The sequence below is a fragment of the Nomascus leucogenys genome, chromosome 21 (genome assembly GCF_006542625.1).
Source record: "Nomascus leucogenys isolate Asia chromosome 21, Asia_NLE_v1, whole genome shotgun sequence".
In the NCBI taxonomy this organism is placed as follows: domain Eukaryota; kingdom Metazoa; phylum Chordata; class Mammalia; order Primates; family Hylobatidae; genus Nomascus; species Nomascus leucogenys.
Genome location: NC_044401.1, coordinates 21,516,689 through 21,533,571, shown reverse-complemented (window position 1 = coordinate 21,533,571; position 16,883 = coordinate 21,516,689). Strand labels below are relative to the sequence as shown.

At 38.1% G+C, this 16,883-nt stretch overlaps 1 protein-coding gene across 2 annotated transcripts in view; it reads left to right on the top strand.

Moving 5' to 3' along the window:
• Window positions 1–16,883, top strand: part of COL8A1 (collagen type VIII alpha 1 chain) — a 150,333-nt gene that overhangs the window by 75,376 nt on the left and 58,074 nt on the right. The gene's annotated exons all lie outside the window — the stretch shown is intronic.

The window sequence follows — 16,883 nt, the reverse complement described above, 5'->3', positions numbered from 1 at the left end:
AGGTCAGGAGGGATGCAGGATACAAGAGTGGTCACAGGAAGAATATTTAAAAGACTGTTGCAGTAAACAAACGAGAAATGATTGTGGCTTGGACTATTAGCGGAACAGTAAGAGGTGAATATATTAGGGATTTGTTTTAAAGATAGAGCTGACAGGTCTTACAGATCGTTCAGATGTGAGAAACAAGGGAAAGAGGAGAATGAAGAATGATTTGAAGTACTGGGCTTTTGCCTTTGGGTAGGTTGTAGTGCCCTTTCCTGAGACTGGCTCCCCATGAATAACCCTAATCCAGAGAGGCAGAATGAGTTAAATGTTCTCCATTTTATCCATGTTGTCCTGAGAAGCAGGAGGCTTTTTATGTATCAGAACTTGTATCTGTAATGACAGTTCCCAACCTCCCAATGCTTTTTTCTGTGTTTATCTCAGAACAAGCAAAAATTTGTTGGAGCCAGAGCTACATAAGCTGTCAGCAAAGAAAGAATAATTTTTTTTCTAGAATATAAAAACATGAGAGAACAGGCAAAGACATGGCTTTTTATTTTGCAGTCCTCCCCTCGAAATGAATGATTTTATTGCATCACTCACAAGTGGGAATACTAAAGTGGGGTTGGGGTAAGGGCTTGAAGTGTTTACTCTCTAGACCATTCTGCAAAGACTAGTGGACTCCTGGAGATGACTCTGAACACTCTATTGCATTTCCCTATTTCATGGAGTCTGTGACAGAGAATTAAAAGGTCTTATGCCTTCACTCTGGGATATTTCTCAGATTGCCTTTATTAAAATAATTTTACAGTGGTATAACCCTTTTCGTCCAAAGGTAGAAGAATTTGCAATCAGCAAACTGATTGCTATGTGATACACATTTGAGTCCAAATTAAAACTTGGTGTGCCACATCTCAGTTTACCATACTCCATCATACACAAGTGGGTAATTACAGGGCCAGAATTAACTAGGAGAGTACAGAGTAATAGTTCTTTTAGTAGAATTATTTACTAAAACTGGTTGATGCATGAACATAATGGAAAAGACTATCTTGAGCAATCTAATTCTCACATTGGTGGGGTAGCACCTTTTTTATCTGAATTCTTACAGCCTGTGAAAGCTCACCCATCAGACCAGCATCTTAAACACTGAGGCAGTTGCACTGGAAAAAAATACTTGTAAGACAAACATTCCATCAGAATGATTAGCACCAAAATGCAAATTCATTAACTCCCTGAAGATAATACATAGATTCATTTAATAATATTGACAGTGAAATTTTTATATGCATGTTCTAAAATGTGCTACAAAAAGGAAGCTTATTAAATACTAAAAATTTCAATCAGCATAGTTTGTCAACAATTCCAAACAAAGTCAAAACCTAGACAGAAAACGTAGTAGGTGTCCTTCCTGTTACATCAGATGACTCATGATCCCCCTCCTAAAAGCCCTATTAGTGACACAAGCCACAACTACAGCTAACCCTCAGCACTTCTTTGCATGACATTTGAACTGAGGAAAAAAGTATTTTTCTAACCCCTTGGTGCTGAATATTTGACTCTAAAGCTTGCTGTTTGCTCCTTTTTTGTCTCAATCCTCATGACTACAAATGCTATTATTAGTCATAAGATTGTTCAGTCCCTTTTAAATTCCAGCCATGGCATTTGACTCTCTGGCCTAAACATAATAGGGAACTCAAAATCCTAATTATTTCCAAGGGGTCTAATTCTTCAGCATTCACTTTGAATTTTCCCAGCTTCATACGGAATCAAGACCTGTGTTAAATGTTAGCAATGTTATACCTCTGAATTCTTCACTGAGCATGGAGACAATGCTTCCTATCAAAAAGTGCATAGGTTTGTGTATGGGCAGTCCTGGAACTGAATCTCAGCCTTGCCACTGATAAGTTAAGTGAATTTAAGAAAGTAGTAATATCTCTGTTTTGTGCTATATATAGAAGATAATATTTATATGAGGGGTTATTATATGACATATTTTACGTAAAATTATTGGCACAAAATAGGCATTTAGTAAATAACAAATATTACTCATTATATCATCAGCAACACCACCACATTTATGTAAAGTAACTAACAAAGCACCATTTTCCATTTCAGCCTATGCTTGGCAGGGCTTATTTTAGCCTTAAAATCTTTGATCTGATGTTTGGACTGTTTATGGTCCCTCAAAGGCACGACACATCCAATACACCACTTAGAACAATCTAAGAGAATCTAGGCTGTTAGTTGGGTTTAGTCTGACAATCTAGTTACATGATAAAAGATTATATAGGTTCAAAAATGCAAAATAAATCATTAAATCACAAACCTTAACTGCTCAGAGTGCCACTAGAAATAAAATGGTTGAAACTTATTATTTCTAGATGTGAAAACTGAGCCCTCACCAAATTAAGTAGCTTTTACAAGGTCATGCAACTTAGTAATGAGCGAACAGCAGACTGAGCCCAAACCCCAATTAGGTATATAACTTAAAACCTCTCTTACTCTAGTGATGGCTCTTATTTTTTTAACTAATGATGATCTTTCAGAGAGCTTGACTTGCCCAAACTAGGGCTGTAGATAAAGTTGGAGCTACATTTTTTGTTGTCGTGGAATTGCTCAATTCAGATACTCTCTGAGGGCTCATCCAGCTCTAAATATTTTATTACTGTTCTTCTTGTTATTCAAGGTTACCCTTTACATGGACACATATTGTTCATCAGTCTCCAAAATGTTTTTTCTCTTCTAAACAGACCAGGGTCTTTGCAATCTCACGAACATCCATTCCATTGCCAAATTTTTCCCCAAATGCACAATAATCTCCCTCGTTTATCCAATTCCCATTCACTCTGCAAGACCCAGCTACCCATCTCCTCCATAATATCTTCCCTCATTTTTCTGGCCTTAATCAAATTCCCTTTCTTCTGAGCACCTGTAGTCCCCAAGACTAGTCCACACAACTGAGAACACAGTAATCCACTGTGTATTATGTTATCCCTATTATTTCTTGTGCACATCTTATCTTCCCAATTAGATGATGGCCCCTTGAAGACAAGTACCATGGCTTAGCCTTACCAAACTGCTGTGGAGCAGAACATTGTAATGAATGAGCTGAGAGTAGGTATTCAAGTAATACTCAGTTGATTACGCAGGGGGGCCAGAGAGGAGAACAAACATTTTCTTGTTTCTCCAACCGTTCTTGGTTAAGTTCTGGGAATCCTCAATGCTAATACAAAAACTGAAAACTGGCAAGTTTGATTCAGGTTTTGAACTAATTAGAACTAATTAGAGAGGGCAGAGAAGGACAGAAGATAGGCTACTTCTAATTCCATCCTACAATCCTTTCTTTCAAATGTAGAGGAAATCCACTTGAAACTGCCCAAGTGACTGATAGTTGTTTCTAATTGAGGTTTCTACTTCTGCAGCATTGATTTCTGGCACTAAGTCCTGTCCTTAGAAGTTAACCTTTTTTCTGGGGTAAGAAAAACTTTATTGAATCCATGTGATGAAAGATAAATGATATGGAATGTTATGAGCCAAAATTAGTAAAAAAAAAAAAAAAAAAAAAAATCAGTTGCATACTTACGTGTACCAGAATGCCACAGCATCATTATACAAGGAAGTGGCATTGGGAAAATCTTAGGAAAAGATTTCATATTCCAGCTTCATCTTATTTAGCATGAATTTATTGAGTACCTCATGACAGTTACAATCATGAAGATGATAATAATAGAATATTAAATACTAAACAAAAATAATAAAAAGTTAAAGAGTCCAGGTTCAAATGTTAAACACTCTGGGTTTGCATTCTGATTCTATAACTCTGTGTGGGCAAGTTACTTACCATTCCTGTGTCTCACTTTCCTTGTCTACTAAGCAGAGATATTAATAGCACCAGCTCAGAGACTTGTTTTAAGGATTAAACTGAGAAATATGTGAAAAAATATTTAAATAAGTATCTAGCACATAGTAGACATTCAGTAATATTAGCTTTTGATCATTACTATTATTATTATCATTAAAGACTTAAAAAGACTCTCCATAGTTCAGGCTCTGTATCGGGTAACTTATATATGCATATTTTTAGCAGATACAAATATTTTTTACAATTTGTGTGTGTTCACTAATATATTTCAACCAAAAGGAGTTCCTAGCCCATAGTAGGCAATCAGGAAATAATTGTTGAATGAATAAGAAATTTCATTTACTCCTCACAACAGCCTTAAAATGTGACAGGCACTCAGAATATAACAGTGAGCAAGACAGAGTCCTAATTTTCAGGTCTGGTGTGACAAATCAACAGGCAATTCCTGTCCAGAGTGATTGCTCTGCTAAGGTAGTACAGGGCTTTTGGGAGCAGATATGAGGAACACTTAATCCAAACTCAAGGGAACAGGTAAGACTTTCTGGAGGAAATGACATCCAGGCTGAAATGTGAAGCATGAGTGTTAGCCAGGAAAATCAGAGGTAACAATGTACGGCAAATCCAGAAGGTAAGAGAGTATGGTGACTTCATTTAAATGAATGTAGTTCTGTATAGATGAAGTGAGAGGTGAAGAGAGGAGAAAAGAAGATGTAGATGTCAGTAGGGCTATGAGTACAGTACTAGGGACCCAGACTTAGATTCTAACAGCAGTGAGGCAATGTAAATTATTTAAGTGAGTGAGTGACATGGGCTTCAGAATGATCACTCTGGTCATTTCTTCCATTTCAATGGACTCTCAGAATTCTAACACTTGCCTTGAGCTAGATCAACTTTGGTATTCATTTGCATATTGGTAAATTTTTTAGTCCACATTACTAGAATTATAATCGTTTATGGTTTTGAGACACAGACCCATCTTTGTGGCAGTGGTCTCTAAGACCAAAACTATCCTGAACCTTATGAACCCATACTCTGTGGGTAGGCAGTTCTTATCAAAAGTAGATCCAATTAGATCTGTTAATTGTGTCATAGAATTTCTCAAAATTTCTCAGTTGGCTACCTTCCCAATACCATATTATGACTGAACTAGTAGATCTCTCTCTGCTAAGGTTAGAGCAAAGAAGGCGAGTTAACTTTTTGTGCATTGGCTGACCCAGCCTCAGAACATTTTATATTATTTTCTAATATTGAATGACAGATGGAAAATTTTCAAGGAAGGAGGTAAGTGGTAAGATAGATATGGAACAAAAAAGTTCCAGATTCCTATAGACCTTTCATTTAATATGTTATTGATATCAATATTTAATGTATATTAAATAACAATATAGTACCATGGGTAACTTCCTATATGGTTAGAATTCTGCCAATCTGAATTTTTCTTTCTCAGAATTCAAGGCGATAACATTATAAAAATAATAGTTATAGATCCTCAATAGGATATTTCAAGGGAATTACATTCACCAAAAGGCAGCCTTTCATATAAACGTATCATGCAAGCTGACATAAATACCTAAGTGAACCTAAATTAAAACAATCTTTTCTATTGCTCTGAGCTCTGTGTGAATTGGCTCATCATAGCAAAATGAGCTTCTTAGTGGTCAGTGCATTGAGAAAATGAAAGAACTGTCATGTATTCAAAAACCAGAACCAAGTACTGGATTAGAGATTAAGAAAAGACAATCTTTGGTTTTGCAATCAAAAGTGGGGAAGAATTAATTTAAAGCAAGATTTTAGAAGGATGGTGAGGAGTTTCTGAGAACTAAAGTGAATGGGAGGAAAGACCTTCATAGGGATCCCCTTACCCTCACTTTTCCCTCAGTGCTTTGTTGATTTCAGTGTGGTGAGTAGAAACGGAGAATGGGCCGAAGAAGACAGGTGAACCAAAGGAAAGAAGGGGAGGAAAAGATGAAAGGGCTGATGGAGAGCATTCTCCAAGCCACTCAGAATTTGGGGAGTACCACTACAGATAGTGAAGCACAAAAGAGCAAACATGCCATCCCCTTTGCTCACTGCCAACTCCAGCACCAAGTTGGGCGACTGCCAGGCAGGCACTCCCAGTGGTCAAAAAGTGCAAATGTTACTCAGGGAACAATTAATGTGAGTTGTGTAATGTAATATGGGTCAAAAACATGAAAAGACATTTAAAATGTCAGTGGATGGCTCAGCAGACCCATCAGCCAGCCAGAGAGCAGAACACCTGTTTTGCACTCAGTGGCACAGAAGCCACAATTTAGATTAAAAAAAAAAGAAGAAGAAGAAGAAAGGAAAGGAAAGTAAAGGAAAGGATAGGAAAGGAAAGGAAAGGAAAGGAAAGGAAAGGAAAGGAAAGGAAAGGAAAGGAAAGGAAAGGAAAGGAAAGGAAAGGAAAGGAAGGAGGAAGGAGGAAGGAGGGGAGGGGAGGGGAGGGGAGGGGAGGGGAGGGGAGGGGAGGGGAGGGGAGGGAGGGGAGGGAGGGAGGGAAGGGAAGGGAGGGAGGGAAGGGAAGGGAAGGGAAGGGAAGGGAAGGGAAGGGAAGGGAAGGGAAGCAAAGCCTGGATGGTTAGGGTTGAGAGAGAGAGGAGACAGGGACCCTGGGGATGTCCACAGGAGGCCAAAGGAAATGGCTGGAAACCAAGGCAGATTTGTTGTTTGAGGTAGAAAATAAAATGCTGATACAGTTGTAATAGAAGAAGAATGGCTTAAATTTTATAACAATTATTCATCCTATTTTGATATCTGGAGTATAATTAAATTCAGACTTCCTTTGTTTAATTAGCCATTAGGTTTGGTGAAGTACATTTTCAAGTCAAGCAGAAAATGACTTTAAAGAAAGGTATGTCTGCAAGTGAAAGGGCAGGGGAAAGTCAGGCTGATATGTGAAAAGACAAAAGGACAGAAGAGTCTATCCACCTTTATTATAAAACCCCTGAGAAGATTGCAGCACTGGGTTCTTTTTATGCAGGTGGTGATGTGGCTAACTCTGATGTGCCCTTTTCTGCTTAATTCAAAGTTCAGCAAAAGTTTAAAAGGAAATGAAGTGAAAATTGATACTCAATAGATAATCACAGGAGAAACAGATCAACATATTGCTGCTATGGACTTTTTTCAATGCTATGGACTTTTTTCAATGCCCTACTTTTGAGGATTCTTTTGATCACATAATTTTTTTATTCCCTAGTACTTAAGTTTTTGAAATAAAGGAATTACCTGCTAAAGGGAATTCTCTGTGTCATCATATTCTCAAAAGGCTCATTTTGTTACCATGTGCTTTAAAAGATTCCAGGACATGAAAGACAGGAAACACATCCATGTGAATAAAAGAGATTGAGAATTACAGACTCCTTTCCAGTGGCATAAAAGCCCTTTAATAAAAACTCTTATATATGATATCAATGGCCTTGCAAAGACATTTAGGCAATAATAAACTGCAAAATGATTGAGCATGTGCAAAAACCCACCAAGCTGTAAACTTACACCCTTTGACATTAATCTGTCATATAAGCAGGAGTAGGTACCTGACAAAACTTATATTAAAATATGTAAGTTATGCCTCAGTAAAACAATTAAAAACTAATTTAGAAGTTCTCGCTTGAGAAATCAGTGATAATGTGACACACATTGACCATTGTGGGTAAAATTAATGATAGTTAAAAGAAAAGAGCTGCTCTTTTTGGCCAAAGGAATACTTAGAACATATTCATAGAATTGTTGAGTATTAAAGGTGAATAAAACCTAACATTTTTTGTCCATCTCTTCATTTTATAGTTGCAAAACAAGGCATTCCTCTCATCATGATATCTAGAGATAATGTTCTTGCCTGAAGTGTTAAGAGCTAGGAAGTGACCATCACTATCTTGAGACTATCGTTCACTTCACCCATTCCAAGGAAGCATAAACTACAAATTCCAACATTCTTATAGACGATTATGATTTAATAAATAACGTCTGATTGGAATTAGAGAAATAGAACATATTTACCTGTCAATATTTGTAGAATAAACTTCATGAAATTACTTATGGAAACACAATTTTAAGGGATCTGTAGTGGGTTATCTTGAGAAAAAACCAGAGACCAAAGTTGTGTGTATGTGTGTGTGTGTGTGTGTGTGTGTGTGTAATAAATAGATTACTTCTGAAATGAAGTCATATACATTCAGGAAGGAAGCCTAAGATGTGTGTTTAGCAGATGTATTTTGAGAAATGCCTATTGGTGAGTAGTATTCTGCTCTCTAACAAGAAAAAAGAGGAAATGAATTTAAATTAGAACCAAAGGAATTTAAGTTAGATGGAAAGATCTTATTGGCAGTGAAGATTTTATAAACCCTGAAAAAGATTCCTGGAGAGGTTTTCAAATTCTCTATCTGAATGTACTTAAAAGAAGAGAGATACCTATCAGCTCAGGGTGGTTGAGGTAGAGACCTGCCTGGAAGTTGCTTTCAGCTGAATTCTCTGCAAGTCCAGATTAGTTCCTGACAATGCTCAGGATGTCAAAGACTGTAAATGCTAGACAGTGGCAAGCAATATTGCCCCTTAAAACAAAAACAAAAACAAAACTCACCAAAGTAATCATTTCCTTGGAAAGTTAATTGGCATATGGTAGTTGGTTATAAGTGAAATGTTCAATTATAATACATTCTTGTTTTATTTTCTTTTTAGCCTAGTTTCCAGTGGAAAGAAGGCTTACGAAATTTCTCTGGCAGGCTATGCCCTGCTTACTACAATTTTTATTTTCCTTCTGTCAGTTGGTTACAACCAAATCTCTTAGAAAAACCTAAACCTAAGTAGCAATACATGTACCCTCTGAGTAGATTCCTCTGAAGGAAATACCCTCTCCCTTAACTCCAAAGGAAAACTTTCTCTCCTAATTGAAAGGAGCAGGATGATTATCCCACCACCATCAGCCCTCTTCTTCCTTACCTTCACAGAGTCCACACAAATTCTCTTCATCTTGCAGAATTTCTTCTCATTTCCAACCCACAAACAGCACATGCACTAACAGTTCATACCAAAATTCACTAATTTGCTGTACTTCTCTGCTTATACAGCTGTGTGTCTCTTTACCCCATTGTGTTTGCCACAACTATTGTCTGGTTTTTATTGCAAGCTCCTGAAGGTGAAGGATGGAGTCTGTTTAACTTGCTTTGCACGACACTGTGTGTACATGCAGGTGGACACCATGTGACTGTCCTTGACAATAATGGTTCCTGACATGACTGGATGCTCAAAAAATAATCCCATGGATTAGCTAAAGTTGGAGAGAGAGGACTCAGTTTGCAGAATCTGTGTCATTGGTTAGTCCTCCTATATGTCACATACCAAGGTGATACCTGTCTGTCAGGAGTCATCAGGGCAGTCAGCAGTGTGGACAAGGGCCCAATCAGCAGCTAGAAAATCTAAGTCTAGCCTAAAATGCACAGAAATCAAAATGCATTTATTTGCATGCTTTCCTTCCACCATGATCCGTCCTTCTCTTGTGTATAAATCCAGTCTTGCTGGAGTTCTCAGCTCAGAGCAGTGTCTGCCAGTGCCCATTGCCATACCAGGCTGTTAAATCTCAGACACACCCTGGAAGACTATCAAGTTCACAGTATCTTGTTTTTCTTATTTCTTTGTGTTTATAGTCTAGAGGGAACAGAAGTCATTTTTACAAAGATTAATATTTCTTCTTTCCCACTGATTCCTACACAACCCCTTTCAACCTTCTTTTACATCAGTCTTCCTCACTGACCCAAGAGGACAGAGATAAGTCAATCCACATTTCTTAGTTAGGTTAAAAAATTCCAATGCTTTTTCATATCTAGGGTCTTCAAAGTTAGGTTTTCAGAGAACAAAATGATTGATAAAAACCTGTTTCTCACAGAAAGCACAGGAAATGACATTTCATTTAATTCAACAAATATTTTCTAGGCACCAATTATAAGCCACTCACTGTGTATTGGAGAAAGAAAAGGGAACAAAACATAGACTCTGGCTTCATATAATATATTTGGAGGTGTGTGTGTCTACGTCTGTGTAATAGTCAATTTAAGATTTTATTACATGATCTTTTTTATTATTATTATTATACTTTAAGTTTTAGGGTACATGTGCACAATGTGCAGGTTTGTTACATATGTATCCATGTGCCATGTTGGTGTGCTACACCCATTAACTTGTCATTTAGCATTAGGTATATCTCCTAATGCTATCCCTCCCCCCTCCCCCCACCCCACAACTTTATTTTGGATTGTGGTAAGGATTAAATGATGTATAATATAGTTAAAGTATACTTGACACAGAGCCTGGCATGTAAGACATCCTCAATAAACAACAGCTGTTACTATTACTGAAAGAGGCTTAATTTAGAGCAATTCTGCGGGGAGTGCTCTCTCTGGAAATCAAATTTTACCTTGGATTAAGGGCAATGTATTTTGATTGTTATGGGAAGAAGAGGAATCATCCAAGAGTTGGATTCTCACCGGACTCTCTCTGGACAGAAGGACATTGCTGAGCTCACCCACTGCCATAAGAAAGTTCTTCTCTTAGCTTCTTTTAAACGTCTGTTTGAAAACTTTTCTTACGGTAAAATGTTACATTTCCTGAAAGAAGCAGCACATCATAAAGTGTTTTGGCACAGAGCTCATTCTACCTGCTCATTCTACCCAGATTCTAGAGCATTTCAGAACCTGGATCATATCCCAAACACACACAGCACATACTTTTCTCCTTCCTGCTTCCTCCTACCATGGTCTGGATTATGGTTGTTCTGCAGGGCAAGCGACTACGAAAATACACTTGAAGTTTTTCACATTTATTTTAAAGGTATATAAAATGATTTTATAGAACATCATTTTAATGATTTAGCTCTTACTGAATCCATATCAACAATTAATCTTAAACAGGAATAAATCAGCTTTTAACCTCAGGAGAAACTAAGTCAAATTGTAGTCACTCGATGAATTTCTTTTTTAAACTTGCCCAATACAAATGGCTTCACTGGCCATCTTAGCTGACCTATAGTATTTAATTAATTAATCAATTATTCAATTAATTAATTGTATGGTTAAATATATGAATGGATCATCATGTAAATGTCAAGATAATTGAATACAAGTATGTCATAATATTATTAGCCCAAGCAAAGGAATCCACTTACTTCATTCTTTTTGGTTCAATTTAAGATTTGCTCTATACTCTCAAATATCTGGATAAGTAAAAGAAGACTTCCTGCCATGTTCTCCTTTAATATTTACCATTAGGAAAAGCCTGTCTTTTCCTGACCTCTGTTATTTAGAAGACCTCTGACCATGTCCTGCATCACCATTATATTCTCAATATGTTATCCTGACTGAAGGTTCATCCAGTTGTTTCATTTGAAAAAAAGCTAGTATTTCACCTTCCGTATTTCTTCAACAAGAATGAGGAATTCTGGGAAACATTTGATGTATTTCCATCTATTGCAAAAGTATCAGAAGGATGCACAAGAATGAAAATCTTATAGGTATCTTCTGTCAAACATTGCCACTTAAATTATAGTATGACGGCCTAATTTTAGCTTCCAACTATGGAAGCTTCTGTTCTCCAGCTCTCTAAGCTAATGTTGCTATTTCTCAAATTTACTTACATATTGAAGTGTTAATTTCTCACACCTACCTTCTTTATTCCAAACTAATAGAATCCAAAGATTTCATATATACTTCAGTTATTTAGATCTTTTCAGTGTTTTCCTTTACCAGATTATTTAGGTTTGGCTTCTTTGAACTTTGAAACCATTAAATATGGTCATGAGACCATTGCATGGGTTTTATTTTTTAAAAAAAGGAAAATTAAGGTCTCTCTAACCATAATGTACTCAAAAGAAAGCCAGTGATCTACCAGTCTAGACCCTCAATGGTGCCTTAGTACAACCTTAGGGAATTTTTTCCTCTCTTCTAATTTATCACGATTAGCTGTTAGTTCAGAACTGATCCTATTTCTTTAGAAATGGATGTCATAATCCTAGAGTTTTATGAGACTATACAACCTTTAGTTTTTGTAAAAATCAGCCAAAGGCTTAAAGAGTTCCTTCAGATGGGTAAAGAAAGGGAAATTATCTCTCCCCACCCCTTCCTCTAGCTCTCCAAGCATTATAAGTAGCATGAAACCAAATCAGATGTACTACTCTATGAGAAGGTAAGAATAGCTTAAAGGAACCTCAAGATGCCTCAGCCAATTGTCTTTTTCTAAATCCTGGCACTTTAATACAACACAAATGTGCAGTTCTTATGGAAACCTTGTGCCCAATTTAATAGCATTGTTGATCAATGAACATTTGTCATGCTCCAGACAACTGCCATGAATCAGTAAAATAAAATACGGTATCCCTTAAAAAACTTGAAGCCAAACGCTGGGATGATGTCAATGGGATAAGAATAGGCAGTTCCTTTCTTTTCCTGATTCCTCATTCACTAATCTTCTCCTTCAACATTGCATGAAAGAATAGAATCTTTATTTCCATTGCCTTTGTTCATTTACTGCACAGATTAAATGAGACTGTGCAGATAACACAATTACGAAGGAGACTGGCTCAAAGGACATGTTTAACAAATATGTGTTTCCTCTTCCTTCAGGTACCATAAGAATGTGGTAAGCCTGCTTTGTGAAGGAAATTCAAAACTGGTGAAGATAGGCTATGTTGAAGTGCATATAAAAACTTCTGCCTGATCATCTGAGAGAATACTATATACTTTTTGAAATGTTATGACATATCTGTAATTCAGATTTTGAGTCTGGTTATCATACCTGGCCACTGAGGCCCAGCCACTAAGTTTCCTGAACCCCAGAGTGAATGATAGAGAAACAGCTTGAATTCCCATGCACTCAATGGAGTCATTAAGACATCTCATTCTGGAAGCTTGTATTAAACTAGCCTCCAAAAATGAAACACTTTTTTCAACACTTTCAGTGCTGAAAGGGAAGTCTTTTTATTAAGACTTGTTCCTTAGTAAATAAATCACATATTCGGCAGCAATAAAAATATTGGTGAGAAGTGAACGTTATTCATTTCAAAGCAAGGAGCCTGTTGAGTGGTGGTAGTTTTTAAAATATTGATTTGACAAAAGACCTCTCAGCGAACTCATGAAATAATTTTATGCTTTTGTAATTTCGTTTGTGGGCTTTCTTTTTTCAAAATTGAAGCTATGTACTTAACTCTAATCAGAACCATTAAAGTCTTTTAAAATGCCCATATAGTTTACAATTTCTGTTCTTTTTTAAAAATCATGTCATGACATTTCTTTTGTAGTGCTAAGTTCTGTGTTTCAAAAGTACAAAGAATATTTATTTGTAAGGAGTCCAGTAAATATTTATGGAATGCCTACCATGTGCCAGGCCTGGTTCTGGTTGCAAAAGATGTTACAGTACACAAAGCAAGTTTCCTGCTTTGGAGTAGTTGGGGAGAGAAGAACGATAGGTGTTGAGGCAGACTTAAAATAAACAATATGTATAATTAAGTAAGGAAGCTATCACTGTTACTACAGAATTAAAGATATATAAAAATGAGTGCTTAACTTTAGATTGGATGTTCAAGAAAAACCTTTTTGAGGAAGTGATATTCAAGAGGAGATTGAAATGGTGAAGCGTCCAGACAGCCATGCAGTGTTCTGGAGGAAGAGCATTATAGACAGAGGAATGGCAAAGCCCTATAAGTAAGGATCAGCTCTCTGTTTTTCATAAGTTGAAGGCCAGTGTGGCCAGGGGTGAAGGATAAGAAGGGAGGGGTCAAGGTTGGAAAGAAGGCAGAGTGGGAATAATGTGGGGCATAGCAGCCAGGAAATAAGTTTAGATTCATTCTCAGTGCCATGGGGAGCTATTGGGTATGGGGACTGGGGTACAGAAGCAGGAGAATGCCATGATCTGATCTACATTTTTCAAAGTGCACCTCATCTGCTGTGTGGAGAGTAGAGCAAGACTAGATGTGTGTTTAAGGCAACTGCAACCACTGAAGGGATGTAAGCAAGAAAACTGACTCATTGGTTTTGGTTTTTGTTCTCAAGATCTCACTATGGCATAGAAACTGGATTATGGTAGAAATGGAGGTATCAAAGGAGCCAGAGTGAAAGAACTTTCAGTAAATTTGGAAAGTGGTGTGAATTCAGATATGGAGATCAGATGGTGTCCTTGGGTTATAAGAAGAGACAACACTCATGAACAATTATTATGCTTATTATTTATAAACACACAAATATAAGTATAAAACTATTAAGGCCACATAACAAAATGGGAGTGATGCCTCTACAAGCTGAGAGACAGCAAGGCTTGTTAACAAACACCAGAGCTGGAAGGGGTGGAAGAATTCTTTTCTAGAACCCTCAGAGGGGGCATGGCCCTGCCAATATCTTGATTTCAGACTTCCAGACTCCAGACTTGGAGAGAATATATTTTTGTTGTTTTAAGGCAAAAACTAATTAGTAAAATGATTATGTATTGTTATTTATAAATACATAAATTCTTTTAATCATCACCATATTCAATGGAATAGGTACACAGCTCATTTTCCTTATATGAAGAATCCAAGTCAAAGTGGTAAATCAAGTTTCCAAATATCCAGGTGTATTAGTCCCTTCTCATGCTGCTAATAAAGACATACCCAAGACTTGGTAATTTATAAAGGAAAGAGATTTAATTGATTCACAGTTCAGCATGGCTGGGGAGGCCTAAGGAAACTTACTATAATCCTGGTGAAACAGGAAGAAAACATGTCCTCCTTCACATGGCAGCAGCAAGGAAAAGTGCCAAGCAAAAGGGGGAAAAGCCCCTTATAAATCCATCAGATCTCATGAGAACTCACTCACTATCCTGAGAACAGCTTGAAGGTAACCACCCTCATGATTAAATTACCTTCCCCTGGGTCCCTCCCATGACACATGGAGATTAAGGGAACTATAATTCAAGATGAGATTTGGGTGGGGACACAGACAAACCATATCATTCTGCCCCTGGCCCCTCCCAAATCTCATGTCCTCACATTTCAAAACACAATCATGCCTTCCCAACAGTCTCCCAAAGTCTTAACTCATTCCAGCAGTAACTCAAAAGTCCAAGTCCAAAGTCTCATCTGAGACAAGGCAAGTCCCTCCCATCTATGAGCCTATAAAATCAAAAGCAAGTTAGTTACTTTCAAGACACAATGGGGGTACAGGTATTGGGTAAATACACCCATTCCAAATGGCAGACTACAGGCCCCATGCAAGTCAAAAATACAGCAGGGTAGCCAAATATTAAAGCTCCAGAATGATCTCCTTTGTCTCAGTGTCTCACATCTGGGTCATGCTGACGCAAAATGTCAGCTCCCATGGCCTTGGGCAACTCTACTCCTGTGGCTTTGCAGGGTACAGCCTCTCTTCCAGCTTCTTTCATGGCTGGCATTGAGTATCTATGGCTTTTCCAGGTGCACAATGCAAGCTGTCAGTGGATCTACCATTCTGGGGTCTGGAGGACAATGGCCCTCTTCTCACAACTCCACCAGGCAGTGCCCTACTGGGGACTATGTGGGGGGGCCAACCCCACATTTTCCTTTGGCACTGCCCCAGCAGACGTTCTCCATGAGGGCCTCACCCCTGCAGCAGGCTTCTGCCTGGATATACAGGCATTTCCATACGTCCTTCAAAATCTAGGCAGAAGTTCTCAAACCTCGATTCTTGACTGCTGTGTACCCACAGGCTCAACACCACACAGAAGCTGCCAAAGCTTGGGGTTTGCACCCTCTGAAGCCACAGCCCAAGCTGTACCTTGGCCCCTTTCAGCCATAGCTGGAGAGGCTGGAACACAGGGCACCAAGTCCCTAGGATGCAAACAGCCAGCCCACAAATCCATTTTTTCTTCCCAGGCCTCTGGGCCTGTGATGGGAGAGGCTGCTGTGAAGGTCTCTGACATACTCTGGAGATATTTTTCCCATTGTCTTGGTATGAACATCCGGCTCCTCATTACTTATGCAAATTTCTGCAGCAGGCTTGAATTTCTCCCCAGAAAATTTGGTTTTTCTTTTCTATCATATCATCAAGCTGCAAATTTTCCAAACTTTTATGCTCTGCTTCCTCTTGAACACTTTGCCACTTAGAAATTTCTTCCACCAGATACCCTAAATCATCTCTCTCAAGTTCAAATTTCCACAGATCTCTAGGGCAGGGGCAAAATGTGCCAGTCTCTTTGCTGAAACATAGCAAGAGTGACCTTTATTCCAGTTTCCAACAAGTTCCTGATCTCCATCTGAGACCACCTCAGCCTGGACTTCATTATCCATATTACTATCAGCATTTTGGTCAAAGCCATTCAACAAGTCTCTAGGGAGTTCCAAGCTTTCCCACATTTTCCTGTCTTCTTCTGAGCCCTCCAAACAGTTCCCACCTCTGCCTGTTTCCCAGTTCCAAAGTCACTTCCACATTTTTGGGTATTTTCATAGCAGCACCCCAGTACCAGTACCAACTTACTGTATTAGTCTGTTCTCATGCTGCTAATAAGACATACCCAAGGCTGGGTAATTTATAAAGGAAAGAGGTTTAATTGACTCACAGTTCAGCATGGCTGGGGAGGCCTCATAAAACTTACCATCAAGGCGGAACGGGAAGCAAACATGTCTTTCTTCACATGGTGGCAGCAGGGAGAAGTATAAGTGAAGCAGTGAGAAGCCCCTTACAAAACCATCAGATACTGTGAGAACTCACTCACTGTCACAAGAACAGCATAAGGGTAACCATCCCCATGATTCACTTACCTCCCACTGGGTCCCTCCCACAACATGTGGGGATTATGGAAACTACAATTCAAGATGAGATTTGGGTGAGGACACAGCCAAACCATATCACCAGGAAAAGTAAATGGCAAATCTAGGATTCAAAGCTCAGTCTATGTGTCCATACCAAGATTTTTCTGTTCTGCTATGGTGTGCCCAGATCAGAATTAACAAAGGAAAAATATTGAAAATTCCATTCTAAATAATAAAACAATATTCTATAATATAAAATACATAATTTATTTAACT